Genomic DNA, 4,617 nt, shown 5'->3' with positions numbered 1-4,617 from the left:
TTGCTTGTCGTCATCATATATATGAAATTGTATGCAAAAGTGTTTTCGAGAAGAAATATGGCAAAAGCAGCGGTCCCGAAACCCTGATATTCAACCGTTTTGCGAAAGCATGGCCTGGAATCGAGCAAAACCAATTTATTGACAGCCTCAATGATCCAATAGTTCGCTCAAAAATGTCCTATGAAGATATCGATCAAATCAAGCAGTTTTGTCAAAACCAGCTCAAACGCAATCAAATTCGTGGCGATTATAAAGAACTTTTGGAGTTGGTATTCACATTTCTTGGTGGTAAAGCGGCTCCATTTCACTCATGTGGTGCTACGTCACACGCGAGATTCATGTCAAAAAACATCTATTGCCTGAAAATGTATTTGTTTCGATCTCAATTTGAATTGACCACGAAAGAGCTAAATTGCATTCGAGACATTTCAATTTTTGTAGTCAAACTTTACATTAGGGTTTGGTTCGGATGCACGAATGCTATTAAATGTCCTAATCAAGATATGGATTTTCTACGTGATTCATTCGCATACGTCGAATTTGATGAAGTCGTTTCAAACGCTATAATTGAAAAGATGAGGAATCACTTGTGGTATTTAAGCCCAGAATTAGTTGGATTGGCTTTCTTAGATCCAGACGTCCCGCTCGAAATCAAACGAAAAATGATTAAGCAACTGAAAGCGAAGGATCCTTTAGTAGCTTTTGTAGAATATCGCAAGCATCCAAATCCTGAACAGTTACTGGAATGTGATTTATCCCATTTTGTTTCATATAAAACAAAAGCTTTTTTTTCGAGTTTTGAACTCAATACTGATTTTTTCGATCGTGATCCAGCCGAATGGAAAAATATTGAAGAATACCAGATTGCGTCGGACTTCTGTTGTAAACGACGCCGCAGAGCGTGGTGTTAAATTTATAAAAGATTATAACCGTGTTTTAACGCATAATGAAGATGAACTCCAGTTCATATTGCAAGTTGTTGAGTCTTACCGAAAAAAATATCCTTCTCATTCAAAATCAGCACTGGTCAATGAACACAAAAATTCAAAGACCTCCTTGTACTTAGATTAGGAAAATAACATAACTATTTTATAGAAATATGAGTGTATTTGAATTCGCTTTCTAGAAATATATGTTTGAAAATAAGAAAAACCGTCCAATTTTCCATATAAATCGATTTCCAAACTTTGAGCGCTTTGTGGGTCCATTAAATAAACTCCGATCAACTTCAAATTTTCGTGGCTTATTGTGGAGGTCAAAAGGAAACTTTATCAGCCCGGCGCTCATTAAGATCGATAGTTTCAAAAACGGCCATATAAAATGCGGCCACTCTAGTGTACATCCCTGCCAAGGACGTGGAGATCGACGGTGTGGTTACCGAAGGAAGCCTCACGGTCGATGGTATTTTGCGTCACGGGGTTGGCTGCTTCAAGGACCCCCTGATTCAAGATGTAAAGATACTGGATGTCAAGCAATTGCATTCAGTATCCATCGAAGAAGGGAAGAAGAAATTCTTCCCTTCGGATTCCTTCCGTGTAACATTCGCCGGATCCGCACTGCCGAACTACATCTCTTTGGACAGGGTTCGTCTGCCTGTACGCCTGTTCGTACCGCGGGTCATGCATTGCCAAAACTGCAAGCAGTTAGGTCATACAGCCACCTACTGCTGCAACAAGGCACGCTGCAGCAAGTGCGGAGGCAATCATGCTGAGACCGCTTGCAGTGAGGATACTGAAAAGTGTCTTTACTGCGAGGGAACTCGGCATGACCTTTCGGCGTGTCCCGCGTACAAACAGCGCGAGAAAAAAATTAAGCGTTCCCTCAAGGAACGATCAAAGCGCTCTTTCGCAGAAATGCTGAAGAGTGCTGAGCCACCCTCGACAGGAAACATCTTTTCCTTTTTGCCAACCGATGAGGGTACATCTGACGATCCCGTTGAAGGGTGTTCTTATGCCATGCCAGAAGGATCTAGGAAGAGGAGAATGATCAACTCTCCTAATCTTTCTCGCAAAGGTCGCAAGATAACCCCTAGCGGAATGACCAATAAACCAACACAAAAAGGAAGCGGTGAAGAAAAACCGAAGCAAGTACCTCCCGGTTTTAATTTTAAATCAAACCAGGAGTACCCACCGCTTCCTGGGGCACCAAAAACCCCTCGTGCACCCATTTCTCGATCAGAAGATAAAAAAGAAACAGGGTTTATAAAATTTTCTGATATTGTGGACTGGATATTGAAAACATTCAACATACCAGATCCCCTACAAAACATTCTTCTTGCCCTTCTTCCTACAGTGAAAACCTTTTTGAAGCAACTAGCAGCAACTTGGCCCCTCATTTCAGCTATCATATCTTTCGATGACTAATACGGCGAAAGAGGTTAGGAATTTTATCACTGTATTACAGTGGAATTGCAGAAGTATCATCCCCAAATTCGATCTATTTTCTCATTTAATAAATACATACAATTGTGACGTATTTGCGCTCTGTGAAACCTTTCTCAATTCAAACGATCAACTCAATTTCCACGATTTTAACATTATTCGTCGAGATCGAGACTCACACGGTGGAGGGGTACTTTTAGGGATTAAAAAGTGCTATTCCTTCTTCCGAATCGACCTCCCCTCGATCTCGCATATTGAAGTCGTTGCCATTCAAACGAATATGAATGGAAAAGACCTATGCCTTGTTTCGTTTTATATCCCTCCATCCGCGCGGATTGAACAGAGGCATCTCACTGATATAGCAGAGTTGCTTCCCGCGCCTTTTTTGATATTGGGAGATTTTAATTCTCACTGTTCGCTATGGGGGTCACTGTACGACGACAACCGATCTTCTTTAATCTGTAACTTGATCGACGACTTCAATATGACAGTTTTGAATACTGGGGAAGCGACACGTGTACCTAATCCTCCAGCACGTGAAAGCGTGCTTGACCTATCCCTTTGCTCGACATCACTAGCGCTAGATTGCCAGTGGAAAGTAATCAACGATCCCCACGGTAGCGATCATCTTCCAATCGTTATATCAATTGCTAATGGTTCAACTCCCCCGAACCCAATCAATATTTCCTACGACCTTACACGTAATATTGATTGGAAGTGTTATGAGTCTGTTATAGCGGAATCTATCGAGACTCACGAGGAACTTCCTCCGGAGGAAGAATACGCGTTCTTAGCTGGCTTGATAATCGACGCCGCGACTCAAGCTCAGACGAAACCGATACCCGGGGTAACGATTAGACAGCGCCCTCCCAACAAATGGTGGGACAAAGAGTGCTCTGAGCTGTACGCGCGAAGGTCCGCGGCGTATAAGGACTACCGGGAGTACGGCACTGTCAACCTACTTCGAAAGTACGAGGCACTGGGCAGGCAGATGAAGAGCTTAGTAAAGGCGAAAAAACGCGGGTACTGGCGGCGGTTCGTAAACGCGTTGTCGAGGGAAACAGCGATGAGCACTCTTTGGGATACCGCCAGGCGCATGCGGAACCGTGACGTTTCGAATGAGTCCGAGGAGTATTCAGATCGCTGGATACTCGATTTTGCCAAAAAGGTCTGTCCGGACTCTGTACCGGAACAGAAAACCTTTCGCGACGCGTTATTAGTAACTACGGAAGAGCCTCCATTTTCGATGTTGGAATTTTCAATGGCTCTCCTGTCGTGCAACAATAAGGCTCCAGGGTTAGATAGAATAAAATTCAACTTGTTGAAGAATCTACCCGACTCTGCAAAAAGACGCTTGTTGAATTTGTTCAACAAGTTTCTTGAGCTAAATATTGTTCCGCATGACTGGAGGGAGGTAAAAGTCATTGCTATTCGGAAACCCGGGAAACCTGCCTCTGATCACAATTCATATGGGCCGATTGCGATGCTCTCTTGCCTCCGGAAACTAATGGAGAAAATGATCCTCTTACGGTTAGACAAATGGGTCGAAACAAACGGGTTACTTTTAGATACTCAATTTGGCTTTCGCCGGGGCAAAGGGACGAACGATTGCCTAGCGTTGCTTTCTACTGAAATTCAACTAGCCTTTGCTCGAAAAGAGCAAATGGCTTCTGCGTTCATGGATATTAAGGGGGCTTTTGACTCTGTCTCTGTAAAAGTTTTAAGCGCGAAACTTCATTCGCAGGGACTTTCACCAAATTTAAATAACTTTTTGCTCAATTTGTTGTCAGAAAAGCATATGTATTTCTCACATGGCGATTCGACAACTTCCCGAATTAGTTACATGGGCCTCCCCCAGGGCTCATGTTTAAGTCCTCTCTTATATAATTTTTACGTCAATGACATTGATGAATGTCTTGCAAATTCATGCACGCTAAGGCAACTTGCAGACGATAGCGTTGTATCCATTACTGGTAGCGAGGCTAGCGATCTGCAAGGACCATTGCAAGATACCTTAGACATTTTGTCTGAATGGGCTCTTAAGCTGGGTATCGAATTCTCTCCGGAGAAAACTGAGCTGGTCGTTTTTTCTAGGAAGCATAACCCAGCTCAGCTGCAGCTCCTACTAACGGGTAAAACGATCTCTCAGGTTTTAGTCGCTAAATATCTCGGGGTCTGGTTCGACTCTAAATGCACCTGGGCTTGTCATATTAGGTATCTGACACAAAAATGCCAA

The sequence above is a fragment of the Wyeomyia smithii genome, chromosome 2 (assembly GCF_029784165.1).
Source record: "Wyeomyia smithii strain HCP4-BCI-WySm-NY-G18 chromosome 2, ASM2978416v1, whole genome shotgun sequence".
NCBI classification, from domain to species: Eukaryota; Metazoa; Arthropoda; class Insecta; order Diptera; family Culicidae; genus Wyeomyia; species Wyeomyia smithii.
Note: the sequence above shows the minus strand (reverse complement) of the source record.